This window comes from Octopus sinensis, linkage group LG6, assembly GCF_006345805.1.
Source record: "Octopus sinensis linkage group LG6, ASM634580v1, whole genome shotgun sequence".
NCBI classification, from domain to species: domain Eukaryota; kingdom Metazoa; phylum Mollusca; class Cephalopoda; order Octopoda; family Octopodidae; genus Octopus; species Octopus sinensis.
In genome coordinates this window covers 84,229,628-84,249,251 of record NC_043002.1, presented here as the reverse complement: position 1 = coordinate 84,249,251, position 19,624 = coordinate 84,229,628, and the positions used below count along the sequence as shown (strand labels likewise).

Here is a 19,624-nt window from a genome sequence, read left to right as displayed (position 1 = left end):
CCGTTGCCAGTACCACCTGACTGGCCCTCGTGCTGGTGGCACATCAAAGCACCCACTACACTCTCGGAGTGGATGGCATCAGGAAGGGCATCCAGCTGTAGAAACTTTACCAGATCAGATTGGAGCCTGGTGCAGCCATCTGGTTCGCCAGTCAAATCGTCCAAGCCATGCTAGTATGGAAAGCGGATGTTAAATGATGATGATGATGATGATGATGATGTTGTACTAGATTTGTTTTGAACTTTTATTTCTAAATTAAGATTAATAATCATCATCATCATCATTGTTCGACCGTGGTTGAGACAATGGAATTTACCATGCTACACTAGACTTCACGGTCCATCATGGCATTACGGAGGTCCTGTTGCTGGATGCCTGTATCCCTGGAGATTACATCAGGGTAGGAGAGTGTGCGCCCTCTGGTATCGCGAGCAGATGGCTTCCAGAGGAGAAGAGTAGAAATTGCCTTGTTTTCAGCTCTACAACAATGTCCAGCAAACTGGACTCTCCTACCTTTCACAAGAGATGACACAGGTGGTAGTTTCCCATATATTTATACTTTGGTTGGATGATGCTTCCACGAGAAATTTTGAGCTCTCATAAGGAGGCGAGTGTAGGTTCCATCCAACCGCCTCTCAAGCTTCTTTGATAGCGTCCAGGTTTCTGAGCCATATAGTAGAATTGGTTCAACTAATACTTCAATCCACTACATCACTGATGCATATATAAGTAATACTACATATTTTTATGTTATTTAAATTTGATATATATTATGCATACATTCAGGAAGAAGACCCCCCAATGAAGATAAGAAATCAAAGGAATGTAGTGTTGATGTAAATATTAAAAACAAAAAAAAACTGTTTCACCTCAAAAGATAAGTTTTATGGCTTAAACATTTGTATTAACAATAGAATTCACTACAGATGTTTATGACATTTATGATTACCAGGGACAGATTTTTAAATGAAGCAAGACTGACCTGACACGTTTCTTTTCAGATAAATCTCTTTTACTTAAAATATGAGACGATATATTTAAAGTCCTGAATTATGAATAGGCATAGGCATGGTTGTGTGGTAAGAAAGTTTGCTTCCCAGCAACATGGTTTCAGGTTCAGTCCCACTGCATAGCATCTTAGACAAGTGTTGTCTTCTACGAGGTGTGATCAATAAGTATCTGAACTGTTGCCATAGTAACTAAGCTAAAGCATGCAATGTAAAGCCACTTGGCACAGATTGACCTTGAACTCTGCTATGCATGCACTCTAAGTTTTAACATTCCAGCTCATTTCCACTGTTTACAGCAGTGCTTGAAATAAAGGTGTGTAGCATGTGATTGTTGCACTGGTAATGACAGAGAAACTTGTCATAACGATACCTGCTCAGAGGTCTATGCAAAGTTGCAGAAAGTGTATGGAGAGGAGTGTATGAGCTGCACACAAGTGTACGAGTGGTTCAGACGTTTCCAAGATGGCTGCAAAAATGTTGATATTGCCAAACATTCTAGGAGACCGGCAACCAGCAGAACTGAGAAAAACATCACAGACGTGCGTGCAACTGTGAGGGGAAATCGTCAAATCACGATCCGTGAGTTATCAGAGAAGGTGTAGATTAGTTACAGTTCAGTTCAGCCCATTACCACTGAAGATTTGGGTATGAGATGTGTGTCTACCAAGTTTGTGCCCAAACTGCTTTCAGCTGACCAAAACGACACTTGGGCTTTCAGTAGTACAAGATCTCTCTGATTGTGTCGAGAATGATGAAAACTTTTTGGAAACTTTGCATAGGCCTCTGAGCAGGTATCACCAAGCTTTTGGCAAAATTTGATGCAGAATCTCTGCTCAACTTCCTCTGTCATGGTCAATACAATGATCACATGCCACACACATTCCTTCCAAGCACTGCTGCAAACAGTGAAAGTGAGCTAGAACATTAAAACTTAGTACACATGCACAGCAGAGTTCAAGATCCAATCTGCACCAAGCAGCTTCACTCTCCGTGCTTTAGCATCGTTACTATGGCAACAGTCCGGATATTTATTGATCAGACCACATACTATAGCCCCAGTTGGCTAAAGCCTTGTGAGAAGTAGACAGAAAGTGAAAGAATTCCACTGTGTGTGTATGTGTGTATATGTGAAAGCATGTATGTGAAGGCATGAGTGCGTGTATATGTGAAAGCATGTATGTGAAGGCATGAGTGCGTGTATATATGTGTGTGTGAAGGTGCATAGCTTAGTGGTTAGAGTGTTGCACTTGTGATTGTGAGATTGTGGGTTCGATTCCCAGACTGGGCATTGAGTTGTGTTCACGAGGAAAAAACTTCATTTCACATTGCTCTGCGAGCATTTCGACATCTGACATGTGACACCCATTGCACCTGTGCAGGTAATGTCAATCCAATGGAGGGAGTGAGCTTGTGTCTACACAAACATTTGATCACTATAAACAAATAATCTGTGTGGTTGTTCAGTAAGAAATTGTCGAACTATCATATGTCATCTAACGACAGGAAAGTCTATCATATATATATATATATTAAGATGTTATTGTGCGTTAAATTCAACTTACGTTGAAAGTCAACAAACAAAGTTTGCTTTAGAAGCGTTGAGATGTATTGAAAGATACAGAAAAGGAAATAATTTTATTCTCAAACACAGAGTATAATGCTAATAATAAAGCATGAACAGAATAAGCTATCTATATTTTACAGAAAAATCTGTTGGCAGCCAGCCATGAGCCTCAGACTTACACCCCTATGATTCTTGATGCGTAATTACAGGGATGTGAGTTCGAGTCTCATGGCTGGCCACCGACAGATTTTCCGCAAAATATGGATAGTTTATCCTGTTCATGCTATATAATTAGCATTATCCTGCATTTGAGAATAAAATTATTTCCTTGTCTGTATATACTTACATCTTAGATCCATAATGGCATCTGATGTGGCTTTTTAAACCAGACAATGTATTGAAAAGACACCCACATATATTGCATATGTGATTTGGACCACCAAGAGCTGCAGTTAAGTTCTGATCTTTGTGGATCTTAAAATGTCTTTTAAAATCTCCTTTAGATATAAATGGGAGAAAGAAAATGGAATTCATGAGACTCTTTATTATTCACTATGATCACTTTGACCCATTGTGTACCATTGCTTCAAGGGTAAAATGCTGTTCAAACAGATATGGTACATCATCGGTGCAGATGTGTCTCATCAGGTGATTTGTTAAAAGAGGCACCTTGTTTTTTCATCTGTTTCGCTTATTTCTGTTAGAATACATTTTGGTAGTTATAGTGTGCTGCTCACCTGCATGAGGAACTGGGGTGCATTATTGTCTGTGCAACAGTCATGGAAACAGTATCTTTCCATTTCAATCTTCTTTGAAAACATATCTGGTCAAGGGGAAATATTACCTTACTTGGAAACAAGTGAGAGTTGGCAATAAGAACGGCATCTTGCTGTAGAAAATTCACCTCAACAAATCCCATCCAACTCATTGCAAGTACGGAAAAGTGAAAATTAAGACGATCATGAGACAACTACACTAACAATTCCAATGAAAAAATAATTCACACATTGGCAGAACACTTTCAGAACTAAACAGCTCAAAAATCAGCATTTCTAAATTCTGATTTTGTCAAGCATGGTTCTGCTGACTACATTCCTTAAGTTGTTCCCAAACTTTTACCATTGCAATCCATTTCGGAAAATTACTTATCTTCATAGAACTTTCTGAAAAATATTTAATGGAAAACAATTTTTTCAAATATTTAATAAAATTATCATTTGATAGTTTACTTGGAAAACTATTCCTCAGTTTTTGTTGTGTAATAAATGATGTGTTGTGGCTCTTATGCCCTATGGCTTATTGTGAATCATATATTCATGAACATTTTATCAAATATTCCTTAAGTTGACGAATTTGTCTTTGTGATGCTTTCAAAATTAAACTGAGATCCAATTTGGGTCAATACTCTTAACAGGCTGGGCTATAATTAATGAAATAATTATTGTAGTTACTGAATAATAACATTAGAACTGATCAAATGAACAGGATGTTGTGTCGTGAATTTGTTTATTCAGATTTTACGCATGTGTAGGAGTGCCGTAGGAGTGGCTGTGTGGTAAGTAGTTTGCTTATGAACCACATGGTTCCGGGTTCAGTCCAACTACTATAGCACGGGCTGACCAAAGCCTTGTGAGTGGATTTGGTAGACAGAAACTGAAAGAAGCCCATCGTATATATATATGTATATATATATATATATGTATGTGTGTGTGTGTATGTATGTTTGTGTGTCTGTGTTTGTCCTCCCAACATCGCTTGACAACCGATGCTGGTGTGTTTACGTCCCTGCAACTTAGCAGTTCGGCAAAAGAGACTGATAGAATAAGTACTAGGCTTACAAAGAATAAGTCCTGGGGTCGATCTGTTTGACTAAAGGCGGTGCTCCAGCATGGCCACAATCAAATGACTGAAACGAGTAAAAGAGTAAAGAGTATGCAAGCGTGGCTGTGTGGTTAAGGAGCTTGCTTCCAAACCATGTGGTTACAGGTTCAGTCCCACTGATTGGCACATTGGGCAAATGTCTTCTACTATAGCTCCGGGCAGACAAAAGCTTCATGAGTGGATATGGTAGAGAGAAACTAAAAGAAACCAATTGTGTGTGTGTGTGTGTGCGTGTGCATGCACCCTTGTCCTGACATCATGTGATGGGTGTAAACAAGCATCATCATCATACAGACAATGTCGTTCATTTTCTGTCTTCTATAAAAAGAAATGTGTTGCTATGGTAAATATTACCTTGTTTGGAAAAGGTGAACCATGGCAACAGAAAGAGTATTCATAGAAAATCTGCCTTAACAAATTCCTTCTAAGCCATGCAAGCATGGAAAAGTGGACCTTAAATAATGATAATATAGTCCTCATTACTAACATCAAACTCAAGCAAACAAGTGAGTCCCTCACGCCAGAAATAACAGTCAAATCTCCCTTAAATCACACTTTATGCTCTTTGTGTATACTTTGGACAATGAAGTCCCTGATATTCAAAAAGATGTATGGCCATAGCTGGAATGCCATTAATCATAGGTCTGCTACCATGAAGATTGACCTGGAGCAAAACTTCAAACAACAACTTCAAATTAAACAACTAAAAAAACTACACCACCACTGTTTGCCATAGCCTCATGTTACTCTGATTAACATCTAATCTAGGTTCACCAATCTATATTTTGGGATCAATACATGTGTTTTCCCAGTGCAACCGCTTCAAAAGAGAAGAGGAATACACTGCACGTAGTGATAATGATGCTGTGACTGATGCTTATGATTATTTTTATGATCAACTACATTATTGTGATGGTCACCTACATTATTTATTATGGAGTAATTCAGTGGTGTATCCTGTTGTATAGGGTGACGTCAGAGTTTCACTCAACAAAGTCGGTGAACCTAGCTAGCTAGCCAGCAAGCTAGCAACTAACTTCTTGTACTTTAACATTTTTTTCTCTTTTTTTTAGATTATTGGAGTAAATCAAATGAAGCAACTCTGGGAGTTTTTTTTTTTGTTTGTTTTTTCTTGTAAGCTTGCAACCTCATTTCTGCTCCTCTAGGTATCTCAGGCATTGTGTTTCTAAAAATCAATTGTAAGGACCAGAAAGACACATTCTTTGTTAGTTAGGACAATATACTCATTAGGATGATCAAACAAAACTAGCACGTTTAACCGAAATATAAAGACACAGATGCAGGCGTGTGGTTTTAGAAGCTCAGTCCCACTATGTAGCACCTTGGGCAAGTATCTTCTACTATAGCCCTGATCCAACCAGAGTGTTGTGAGTGGATGTGGTAGAATGAAACCAAAGGTGTATGTGTGTGTATATATATATATCATCATCATCAAATTTTAATGTCCATTTTCCATGCTAACATGGGCTGGATGGTTTGACTGAAAACTGGTAAGCTGGGGTTCCAATCTGATTTCGCATGGTTTCTACAGCTGGATGCCCTTCCTAACGCCAACCACTCCAAGAGTGTAGTGGGTGCTTTTTATGTACCACCGGCATGGGTGCCAGTTATCTAACACTGGCATCAACCACAACTACAATCACACTTGGCTTGACAGATCTTCTCAAGCATGGTATATTGCCAAAGGTCTCGGACATTTGTCACTGCTTCTATGAGGCCCAAAGTTCAAAGGATGCTTTTTATATACCACCAGCAACAGGGGCCAGTTACATCACACTGGATTGGCCATGACTACAATTTCATATATTATATATTTCTTTTAATTCTTTTACTTGTTTCAGTTATTTGACTGTGCTCATGCTCAAGCAGCACCTTAAACGGTTATAGTTGAAGAAATTGCCCCTAGGACTTATTCTTTGTAAGCCTAGTACTTATTCTATCGGGCTCTTTCGCTGAGCCACTAAGTTACAGTGACATAAACACACCAGCATCAGTAGTCAAGTGATGGTGCATGGGGGAGAGGGGAAGACAAACACTGATACACACAAACATACACACACACACACACATATATATATGTATATATACACACATATGTATACATGTATATATATACACATATATATATATATGTATATATATAAGCTTCTTTCAGCTTCCTTCAACCAAATCCACTCACAAGGTTTCAGTTGGCCTGAGGCTATAGTAGAAGACACTTGCACAAGGTGCCACACAGTAGGACTGAACATGGAGCCATGTAGTTGGGAAGCAAGCTTCTTACCATATAGCCATACCTGCACCTCTATGTGTGTGTGTGTGTGTGTGTTGTGTGTGTGTGTGTGTGTGTGCGTGTGCGTGCGTGTTTACCCTTGTCTTGATGGTTGTAAATGAGTATCACCATCATACAAGTGATGCTGCTCATTTTCAGTCTTCCATGGAAACAGTTCTGGTAATGGGAGTTAATAGTACCTTGCTTGGAAATAGATGAAGTTAGCAACAGAAAGGGGATCCAACCATAGAAGATTTGTCTCAACAAATTCCATCTGGCTCATGCAAGAATGGGAAGGTAGACATTAGATAACAATGATTTGCTTGCGAAGACCTGTTGAGGCAAGTGAAATCGGAATCGAAATCGAAATCGCTCAAAATCAATGGAAATTGTAGTTGTGATACCAGTGCCAGTGGCACATAAAAGAACCATCCGAAGGTGGCTGTTGCCAGCATCGCTCCGACTGGCCTCCGTGCCGGTGGCATGTAAAAAGGACCAACCAATTGTGGCCGTTGCCAGCCTCGCCTGGCACCGTGCCAGTGGTATGTAAAAAGCACCCACTACACTCACAGAGTGGTTGGCATTAGGAAGGGCATCCAGCTGTAGAAACACTGCCAGATCAGACTGGGCCTGGTGCAGCCTCCTGGCTTCCCAGACCCCAGTGGAACCGTCCAACCCATGTTAGCATGGAAAGCGGACGTTAAACGATGATGATGATGATGAAACAACAAAAATTTCTAATGTTTTCAAATTTTTGTTGGTTTCGAAAAACCATGTCTAAATGACTAATTGAAATTATCATTTATTTTTTTAAAGTTTTAAATGCTACCCCTAACACAAACCATTGAAATGAGTGTGAAACTAGAGCCTTTTGCAAATCATGATGAAGGAAGCAAGCAGTAAATAGATGACTTCCAAGAGCAAGTTCACGCTATTAACAATTGTAGCTAAAGTTTGGAAGAACTGTAGCTAAAGTTTTCCAACAATCTATAGAGGAAGTGCAAAATCCAATAAAGATTTTATAAACTACAAGACTAAGGGATGAGAATAATTGGGAAAATATAATGTTAAGTTTTTAGATTTCTTTTACTATTCAGCCACTTAGTCCAGGAGAGAAAGGTAGCACTAATGACCATCTATATTTTGCTAACAGAGCCCCTAAAACAAGAGAAAGAGAGGAAGTTATTATCAAACCATGAGATCTGACCTACATGCTTGCTAAAGAGTGAACTTTACTAAAGATACCCAAGGGTCAAATGATGGTTGTTGAACTGAACAGTGGATAAAGTCTCCCACCCAAAAACAGTATCAGTTCCTCCAACTGGAATCTGCACAGTTTCCATCTACTAAATTTCACTCACAAAGCTTTGGCTGATTTGAGGTTTTGATAGAAGACATGTGCTTAAAGTTTTAGAGAGAAATGAAGCTTGAAACCACATAATTCTCTTATGCATACTGCCAAGCCTGTGCATGGAATAATTAAAGCAAATGAGGAAATAAATTATAAATTCAATGCCAATCTAGATAAAAGAAATAAAGCTACAAAAAAAAAAAAATTTCTCATAAATGATAGATCTAAAGAAAAACCAGTATTGAGAAATGTGAAAGTGCCGCACTGCACACTAATGATCAGTGAAAACTCTCTCTCCATATCTCTTGCAATAACACCTGCAGTAGCAGCAAGAATTCATGGTTGCGTTGGTTACATGGACCTTCACCTTGTGAAAGACACAAGTGTCAGAGAAAGAAAATATACAGAGAAAAGCAGACTATAGCAAGGGTAGAAAGAGAGTGAAAGACAATGAGAGACAGAGACAGAGTGAAAGCTAAAAATGGATGCCTATAGAAAACGCCAGATGTGTGACAATGAGGAAGGATGGACAGAAAGAGGGGGAGGGGATGGATGAGGGGAGGGGGAGAGAATAGAGGAATTGAGAGAAACAGAATTAGACAGATAGAGAAACAGAGAGAGAGAGAGAGAAAGTTACAAATAGTTAGACATGTGATTGTGACTTTGAACTTGAGGAGTGACTGTAAGTGAGAGTGAGGTAGAATGAGAAAGAGGGGGAACAAAGAAAGATAAAATAGAAGTATATAGAGAGAGATGATCTACAAAGAGACTGACATGCGTGACAAATGAATCTAGAGAGAGAGAGAGAGAGAGAGAACAAGTGGAAGAAACAGAGAAAATATAAAATATACAAACCAGAGGATGGTCTGGATATTTGACAATGACCCAGCTCAGAATAAGAGAGGAGATAGAGTAAATGCAGCTAGACAGGGAGGTGGGTGAACAAGTGGAGGTTGTCTAAAGTGGCCAAACTGAAGGACGGAAAACAGATGGTGTGAGAAGTGGCACTTATATGTGACAATGAGCCTGCAGCAAAAAAAGAGACAGAGTGAAGGTAGCTGGAGAAACAACCAGATGGGTAGAGCAGCAGATGGACACACAACAGACAAAAAGACATATAGATGGTGTGTGATGAGACAGTTATATGTGACAATGATTTGGGGGCACTGAAAGTGACATTACAACCAAAGAGGAAAAGAATTTTAAACAAGGGCAGTGGTGCCCCAGCATGGCCGCGGCCTTTGAGCTGAAACATTTTTAAGGATTTAAAAATGGAAAATCACCTTTGTAGCAAAAGACTCTATATACGGGGGTTGAACAAAATAAAAGAAACACCTTAAAATTTCAAGCAAATTTATTTTAATATGGGGTAGGACCACCTTTGATAGTAATTACAGCTTGAATTCTATGAGGTATGAACTTGTACAAAGTCTGAATTGTTTCCAAAGGAATTTTTGTCCATTCTTCAGCTAAAACAGTCTCCAGTTCTTGTAGTGATGATGGTGGAGGATATCGACTCCTTACTTGTTTTTCTAAAATGCTCCATAAATGTTCAATAATATTGAGATCTGGGAACTGTGGTGGCCAGATAAGATGTTCAACTTAACTAGAATGTTCTTCGTGCCATTCAGCAACAACTTTAGTTGTGTGAATTGGTGCATTACCATCCTGAAAGATTGCGTTTCTCTCCAGAAACAGTTTTGCAAGCATAGGATGAATTTGATCAGTTAAAATGCTTAGTCTTGACTATGAATTTTGACATGAAGGGAAACCATTGGGCCAGCAGATTTCCAAGATATAGGCCCTCACGATCATCGTACATCCTCCTCCATGCTTAACAGATGGAAGAAGGCGGTCTGGGTCAAATGCTTCTTTTGGCTGTCTCCACACATATACTTGGCCAGTGGTCAGAAATAAGCTAAAGGATGACTTGTTCGAGAAAATAACATTCTTCCACTGTTATAGGGACCAATTCTGTAGGTTTTTAATCCACTCTAAACGCTTTGCAACGTTTCCTTTTGAAACTGGTGGTTTTCTGATTGCAGCCCTCCCATGAAATTGGGCTTTGTGCAGCTCCTGGTGAACAGTTTTTGTAGAAACTGGGTTCTCGGGGTGATTATTAAGCTCTGCAGCAATTTTGGGAGCTATACTTTTTTGATTCTTTCTAACCATTCATGTAAGAGTCTGACGGTCCCTATCTGAAAGTTTTGGTTTTCTTATGGAGTTTTGTTTTGATGAGGAGGTTTTTTCCTCTTTCTCAAAGGCTGTCATTACTTTCAAGACAGTACTTCTTGATACATTTCGGCAGTTTTCGTTAAACTAGCGACTGCCATATGAGCCCCAACAATTTGACTTCTTTGAAAGTCCAATAGATCTATCACTTTAATGAATTTTAATGGCCTTTTTCTGATGATATCTCAAAAGAAACAGCAATTTTAGCAAAACATATTAAGCAACACCAATAATGAATAAAAAAAAAATTAAAATAAACAAGCTTTTGACAGTTTTATAGATATTTCAAAATTATGATGCTAGGTGTTTCCATTATTTTGTCCAACCCCTGTATGGATATATGTGTGTGTGTGTGTGTGTGTGTGTGTGTGTGTGTGTGTGTGTGTGTGTGTGTGTGTGTGTGTGTGTGTGTATGTGTGTGTGCGTGCGTGCATGTGCGCACGTGTATGTATATATATATATACACACACACACATATATGAGTGCAAGATTGGCTATGTGGTAGGTAACTTGCTTACCAACAGCATGGTTCTGGGTTTAGCCCCACTGCGTGACCCCTTGGGTGTCTTCCACTACAGCCTCGGGCCGACTGAAGCCTTGTGAGTTGATTTGGTAGAGGAAAATTGGAAAAAGACCATAGTATATAGATATATATATACATAGATATAAATAAGTACATATATATATATATCTAAATAAGTATATATATAAATATATGTATATATAAATATATAAATATAAATAAATATATAAATATATATATATAAATATATATATAAATATATATATATATAAATATATATATATAAATATATAAATATATATATATAAATAAATATATAAATATATATATATAAAATATATTATATATATAAATATATATATATAAATAAATATATAAATATATATATATATATATATATATATTATATATATATAAATAAGTATATAAATATATATATATATATAATATATATATATATATATATATATAAATAGTATATAAATATATAAATATATAAATATATGTATATATAAATATATAATATATATATATATATATATAAATAAGTATATAAATATATATATAGATATATATATATATAAATAAGTATATAAATATATATATATAGATATATATATATAAGTATATAAATATATAATATATATAAATAAGTATATAAATATATATATATATATATATATATATATATAAATAAATAAATATATGCATATATATATATATAAATAAATATATAAATATATGTGTATATATATATAAATAAATATATAAATATATGTATATATATATATATATATATATATATATATATATACTTTATTTAAAGCAGCAGAAAATTCAACAAAACCTGTTACTCTGAGTTTCATATATATATATATATATATATATATATATATATATATATATTTTTTTTTTCTCTAGTTTCAGCTCAGAGCTGCGGCCACCACCGTTTTGTGCTACACTGTTATTGCGAAGAACCTCGTCTAATATGTGGCATTTAGTGAAGAATGGAGTTTGATATAGCTACTCTCATTTGCACCTCTTGCTGTGAGGTAGGTTCATCTGGGACTCTCGACAGGAAGATGTCCAGCTTTGATTTAAAAACCGCTACATCTACTTTGTGCAAGTTCCTCAGACTCTTTGGGAGAATATTAAAAAGCTGTGGGTCCTTGAAACCCAGGCTGTTGCAGAAGCTAGTCCTGAAGCGTGAAGGCGTTGCTGGGATCTTTGGCACTATGCAGTGTCGTCCCGTTCTAGCATTGGTGTAGCTTACAATGCCAAAATTTAGCACAATTCCTTCCAGGATCTTCCAGACATATATTACTGCATACCTCTCCCGTCTTCTCTCCAGGGAGTAGAGTCTTAGTTGTTTCAACCTTTCCCAGTAGCTGAGCTGTTGCAAAGAGACGATCTTCTTTGTGAATCTTCTCTGGATTGCTTCAAGGTCCGCTGTTAATTTTACACTGGTGGGTGACCATAGCTGTGAGCAGTAATCCAGGCGGCTGAGGACGAATGTCCGCCAGAGGACCATCATGGTCTCCTTATCTCTGGTTCTGAATGTTCTTAGGATCCACCCAGCCAGTCGTCTGCACTTTGTCGCCATCCTGGTAATGTGCACTTGGAAAGAGGTATCATCAGTCATGTCGATACCCAGGTCCCTCACAGACTTAGGCTGTGGGATTGAAATTCCCTGTGGACCGGTATATCCTGTAAGTTTAATATTCAGTTTTGGATGCTGGTAGCGCAGGGCCTGGAATTTTTCAGCATTAAACTGCATATTATTATCCTCAGCCCATCTGTAGATTGAGTCCAACTCCTGCTGCAGGTGTGCAACATTGCTGGGGTTCTGTATTTTCTGCGAGACTTGCGAGAGTGGCTATCCGGGCATTTGAGGGCATATCTGAGAGGGCCACTATAAAAAGCAGTGGTCCCAAGACAGTGCCCTGTGGAACACCGCTCACTATTTGTGTGTTCATAGAGGTGGCTCCATTAACCACTACTGCCTGACTCCTATCTTTCAGGAAGTCATGTAACCACACTCCAAGTTTTCCAGCTATGCTGAGGTCACGCAGTTTGTGGCATATCATACCATGATCCACCTTGTCAAAAGCTTTTGCAAAATCAAGGTAGATTACGTCCACATTTGATTTGTTGAGTAACTGCCTCAACACCCAGTCATAATGTTGTAAGAGCTGGGTCAGGCAGCTCTAACCTGGTCGAAAACCATGCTGGGTATCACTCAGCAAGTTATTTTCCTCAAGGAATGCGATTAGTTTCTTTCTGACTATCTGTTTCATGACTTTGCTGATGTGTGAAGTCAGCGAGATATATTTATCATCATCATCATCATCATCGTTTAACGTCCGTTCTCCATGCTAGCATGGGTTGGACGGTTCGACCGGGGATCTGGGAAGCCAGAAGGCTGCACCAAGCTCCAGTCTTATCTGGCAGTGTTTCTACAGCTGGATGCCCTTCCTAACGCCAACCACTCCGTGAGTGTAGTGGGTGCTTTTTACGTGCCACCTGCACAGGTGCCAGGCGAGGCTGGCAACGGCCACGGTCGGATCGGTGTATTTTGTGCCACTGGCACGGAAGCCAGTCGAGGCGGTGCTGGCATCGGCCACGAGTCGGATAGTGCTTTTTACGTACCACCAGACCAGGGATCCTGGCTGGTTCAATTCGATTTCGATTTCGCTTGCCCCAACATGTCTTCGCAAGCAAAGGGGGTTGGCATGGGTGCCTGTCATACGGTCGGATCGGTGTATTTTACGTGCCACCAGCACGGAAGCCAGTGGAGGCGGCGCTGGCATCGGCCACGAGTCGGATAGTGCTTTTTACGTACCACCAGACCAGGGATCCTGGCTGGTTCAATTCGATTTCGATTTCGCTTGCCCCAACATGTCTTCACAAGCAAAGGGGGTTGGCATGGGTGCCTGTCGTCGGATGAGGTTCTATATCAACTTCACTTGCCTCAACAGGTCTTTGTGTCCAAGGGAGGAAAGGCATTCATAAGTGGGCTGGGCTCACTTGTCCTGCCTGGTCTTCTCACGTACAGAATATTTCCAAAGGTCTCGGTCGCTGGTCATTTCCTCAGTGAGGCCTAAAGTTCGAAGGTCGTGCTTCACCACCTCGTCCCAGGTTTTCCTGGGTCTACCTCTTCCACGGGTTCCCTCAACTGCTAGGGATTGGCACTTTCTCACACACCTATCTTCATCCATTCTCGCCACATGACCATACCAGCACAATCGTCTCTCTTGCACACCACAACTGATGCTTCTTAGGTACAACATTTCTCTCGAGGTGCTAACGCTCTGTCCAGTATGTACACTGACATTACACATCCATCGGAGCATACTGGCTTCATTCCTCACGAGCTTACGCATGTCCTCAGCAGTCACGGCCCATGTTTCACTGCCATGTAGCATGGCTATTCGTACACACGCATCATACAGTCTGCCTTTTACTCTGAGCGAGAGGCCTTTAGTCACCAGCAGAGGTAAGAGCTCCCTAAACTTTGCCCAGGCTATTCTTATTCTAGCAGTTACACTTTCAGCGCACCCACCCTCACTACTGACTTGGTCACCTAGATAACGGAAGCTATCAACAACTTCTAGTTTTTCCCCCTGGAAAGTGACGGAAGTTGTTTTCTGCAGATTTTCGGAGGTTAATGCTCCCGAGCATCTGCCACATACAAAAACTATCTTCCCAATTAGCCTACCTTTGACATTGCTGCACCTCTTATGTGTCCATAGCTTACACTGGGTACATCTTATAGAGTTTCTACCTACACCTTTTCTACAGATCGAGCAGGGCCATCTTCCTGAAGACATTTGTGGATTGTCTACCTTCCTACTTATTAGTACTTTGGTTTTAGCTAGGTTGACTCTAAGGCCCCTCGATTCTAAACCCTCCTTCCACACCTGGAACTTCTCCTCCAGTTCTGATAGTGACTCAGCAATAGGAGCAAGGTCGTCAGCATAGAGGAGCTCTCAGGGACAACCTGTCTTGAATTCCTCCGTAATTGCCTGGAGGACTATGATAAATAGGAGGGGGCTGAGTACTGAACCCTGGTGGACCCCAACCTCTACTTTGAATTCTTCTGTGTACATGTTGCCAACCCTAACCTTACTTACGGCATCTCTGTACATGGCTTGCACAGTCCTCACCAGCCATTCATCTATCCCTAGTTTCCTCATTGACCACCAGATAAGGGATCGGGGGACCCTATCAAAAGCTTTCTCCATGTCAACGAAAGCCAGGTACAGGGGCTTATCTTTGGCTAGGTATTTCTCCTGCAGCTGCCTTACCAGGAATATAGCATCAGTGGTACTTTTCCCTGGCACGAACCCAAACTGCATCTCATCTAAACTAACTCTCTCTCTAATTAGTTGGGCTATGACCCTCTCCGTAACCTTCATTACTTGATCCAACAGCTTGATACCTCTGTAATTATTTGTATCTAGGGCATCACCTTTACCTTTGTAGCAGTTGACTAGTATGCTGCTGCACCAGTCATTGGGTATGACTCCTTCGTGTATCACCTGATATATATATATTTATTTTATATATCTATATATATAAAACTGTAGTTGTGTGAGTGTCTGTCCCCTTCGATTTAGATTCCTAACTACTCCCACATTTTGCGGTGCAGTTTAACCAAATTCGGGTATCTTATAGTCGTGATTCATATCGAGCCCGTCTGAGTATTAGCGCATGTCTACGATGAGTCTACGATTTTAAAAATAATTTAACATCATTTTTTATTCCATTTTAATGCATAATTTTTCGGGTGTCGATGGCACCAAAACAGAAATGGCTAAGAAAGCCCGAATTGGCATCTATAAGGGAAGTAACTCTCTAAAAATGCTTATATAGTTATTTCCCTTACAAACCCGAGCAACGCCGGGCGATACTGCTAGTTAAAAATAAAATTAGCGATATCAAGATATAACTTTGTATTTTGTATTTTATGTGTAGATGTATATATATATATATAAGATGTACACATATATATACACATATATACATGCACTAGAACTATGATCCGGCAACGATGGGTCATAATGCTAGTATATATATATATATATATATATATATATATATATATTATATATATATATATTTATATCTAAATAATTTAGAGAAAAACCTCTATTAAACAATTCAATAGTGAAGGACGTTATTCACACGATATAGAAAATAACTGAATACACTATAAAAAACATTATTCTAAAAATCAATAAAGTACATAAACAATAAATATGTTTATGTACTTTATTGAGTTTTAGAATAATATTGTTTACAGCATACTAGCAGAAGTGCCCAGCGTTGCTCGAAGCTTAATCGCTTTAAAGTACTCTTAATGACTCTACTCAATTCTGATTATTGAGGCAAAGATTGATATAAGTTTATGCCCAACCAAACGATTTGCAACTGGATAGAAAGCCTTGCAAAGAGCATTACAACACCTTCATAACATATTTACATATGTATTTTACTGATTTTAGTGAATGACAGAACTCCACATTTATATGAGCGTTGAAAATTTTCATCAGAAATGGACAGTATGGGACCACCCATCTATTATCAACTTGATGATCCCATAACGTCATAGTGAATCCCCTATTCTCAAGCCGCCTTCGTCTATGCAGCGGATATCTGTCACCGCCAGTCTGGGTCTCCTCCACGAAATTCTTTGGGTATCGTTTAGTGCACACATGGTCTTTGTGGCATGAGGAGAGCTGTTGAAAACCGGGATCACAAGGACCATGCACTATGTGTGCCTTCACAATGTCGTACAGCTGCCAGTCAACAGTTGGGTGTGGGATTTCTGCTGTGATGATGTCATCTAGAACTGTAGGGTCTATTTTGGTGACCAACCAAACCAAAATGTGCGCATGGCAACCCTCTCTTCTGCCACTAAACAGTATACATGTGGCACTTAACAGGCCCCAAAACCTGCCCTTTTTTGATTAAATCAATTAGCGTAGCCAGCTTCTGCCTGAAAACCCTGGCAATAATATCATGCTGATGGCAGTACTGCTGCTGTGGAAAAGTTCTCACATTACCTCAACCCACTTGGGGTTACACGTAAACGTGATGAAGAAATCGGGGTGCCCATAATGCCGAACGAAAGTCATAGCATCTTGTGTTCACTTGTGCATGTACCGTGGCGCCCCTATATAGGTTGAGGGGAGAATGCACATTTTGCCAATGTTCCTTGGGTCAGTGTCATTCCTGATGCCATCACTCAAATGGATGTAGGAGTCTGAGCACAGCTGCTTCTGAATCAATTTTATGAAGCCCAGTCTCTCCGACTCCATCTTTGCAGCCATGTCAACTGCAAACTGGTGAAACAGTTCCTGTGACCTCTGCAGAGTGCTAAAATCATTAGGCTACGTCATGAAGCGGTATGAGTAGAAAGCCATACATGAAACAGTTTTGGATGTCATGGCAGGGGGCTCATTTGGTTTGCGCTGAGGAATACCAAAATGGTACCCGTCTTCTCCGTATGCAAAAAGAATGGGATACTGCAGGGCGTCGCATGAACGATGTGTCTCAGTAATACATTGAAGACCACTGTCACAGCTTTGAATATCTATGTCTCACTTATTGTGCTATTCACCATGGAGAAGTACAGCTATTTCATTGCACGAAGGAGCGTTATAATGGCGTACGTGTTCCCCAGAAAGTCTTTTGTCAGCATCGATGACAATGGTGAAGTTTGGTGAAGGAGCTGTTTGCAAGGCATATTTGAAACTGCGAATATAGATGTTGTGCTCATGAAGCATGTTTTGCAGACTGAGCAACACGTCCCTGTCAAAAGTGTCAGTGTCAGTGTTTGCAGGTGGTGGAATAATGCCAAACCGCACATCAAGTTTCCTACTGTAGTTCGAAATTTGGAGGAACGAAGGCTTGCAATTTTGTAGTGGCTGGAGCGACCCAATAAGATGGTACACTTGTCCCTGGACCTTGAAAGTAGGCATCCAACCACTGTCTGTGACAATGTTAGCCCCAAAAGAAGTCATCTGAAATGCACAATTGGTGACTAAAAGAAAAATTACAATGTTAAATTTTCGTAATGCAAATATGTGAATGAAACTAGAGTTTATTTGGCAGCCAAAAACCTACTGAATCTTTTGATACCCAATACATCAAAATCAGCAACTCGGTTTTGAAATGCATAAGGAACATATGCACACGCGCACACATACACACACACCCTCTATTATATATATATATATATCTATATAAATAAAACTGTAGTTGTGTGAGTGTCTGTCCCCTTCGATTTAGATTCCTAACTACTCCCACATTTTGCGGTGCAGTTTAACCAAATTCGGGTATCTTATAGTCATGATTCATATCGAGCCCGTCTGAGTATTAGCGCGCGTCTACGATGAGTCTACGATTTTAAAAATAATTTAACATCATTTTTTATTCCATTTTAATGCATAATTTTTCGTATGTCGATGGCGGCGGAGTTAGCGTCCATGGTCACACCTGCACCTGTTTGCTTCTCCCCCTTCTTCCCTCCCTCGTGAAGCTGTGGGGAAGGGAGTGTAAGGAAATCAACGTGGTAAAGCGTTGTCAAGGAGACCAGCGTTCTTTTAGAACAACGACTTCATGGCTTGAAGACACCAAAACAGAAATGGCTAAGAAAGCCCGAATTGGCATCTATAAGGGAAGTAACTCTCTAAAAATGCTTATATAGTTATTTCCCTTACAAACCCGAGCAACGCCGGGCGATACTGCTAGTATATATATATATTCCTTCCAAGGAATCTAATGCACTTAGCTTAGTTTTTCCTTGGGGCTGGCCAGATTGAAGCAATCTCAAGATTAATCAGCCGAAATTGCGAGGATGATCCAGTTCTTGACTGAAGATTGGAGGCTTTGAATGTCCCATGCGTGTTTTTTGTGTCGTCATCAAAATGTTTTGTATTCTTGTCTCAGTTTGTATTTTTTATACACACACACACACATATATAGGCGTAGGTATGTCTGTGCAGTAAGAAGTTTCCTTCCCAACTAAATTGTTCCTGGTTCAATCTCACTGCTTAAAAATATCCCCTCAGTCATCTATACTAACACAGATTCAAGTGGGCTAAAGCTTAAATGCTATTGTTAAGCTATTTAACTGGAAATTACAACAGTTAGATGTTGGTCAGCATTCTATGGGATGATGACCACCACATCACATGCTGTAATGATACATACATATAAAAGGTTTAAAAAAATATATATATTAGCAACAGAGGCAATAATTATACTGAGAGGTAATATTTATACCACTAGGTATTAATACTGCCTTTGTCATTAATATATATTTTTTAACGAGCTCACTGGCTAATAGCAACACCAGCAACTGTTCTGACACTGTTTTTCTATATATATCTGGTAGGGTATGGATCACTACTATCTTTAGCAGTTGAGCGTCCATCATTGACAAGAACAAGGCAGCTCAAAATCACATGACCCGGAGATCCTGGCACCGGAGGTTGGAGGGATTTATCTCCCAACTAGCAATATAAACAAAAGTGCATTTTGCTCCAAAAGTCAATATGTTATCTACCACATTATAATTTATTCTAACAGAACATCCATGTTTAAATGGGGATAAAAGGTTTTAAATAATGAAAGGTTACACAATGACAGCCTCATTGTCTTGTCCAAGTGTAATTTAATCCAGTAGAAAGACAAGGTTAACCCTTTCGTTACCATATTTCTGGTGAGGTGCTCTGTATATCTTTCAATTTATTTTTAAAATATA

The 19,624-nt window shown here is 39.3% G+C and overlaps 1 protein-coding gene across 2 annotated transcripts in view; it reads right to left on the bottom strand.

Moving 5' to 3' along the window:
- LOC115212912 (phosphatidylserine decarboxylase proenzyme, mitochondrial-like) overlaps nucleotides 1-19,624 on the bottom strand; it is a 113,372-nt gene that overhangs the window by 65,876 nt on the left and 27,872 nt on the right. The gene's annotated exons all lie outside the window — the stretch shown is intronic.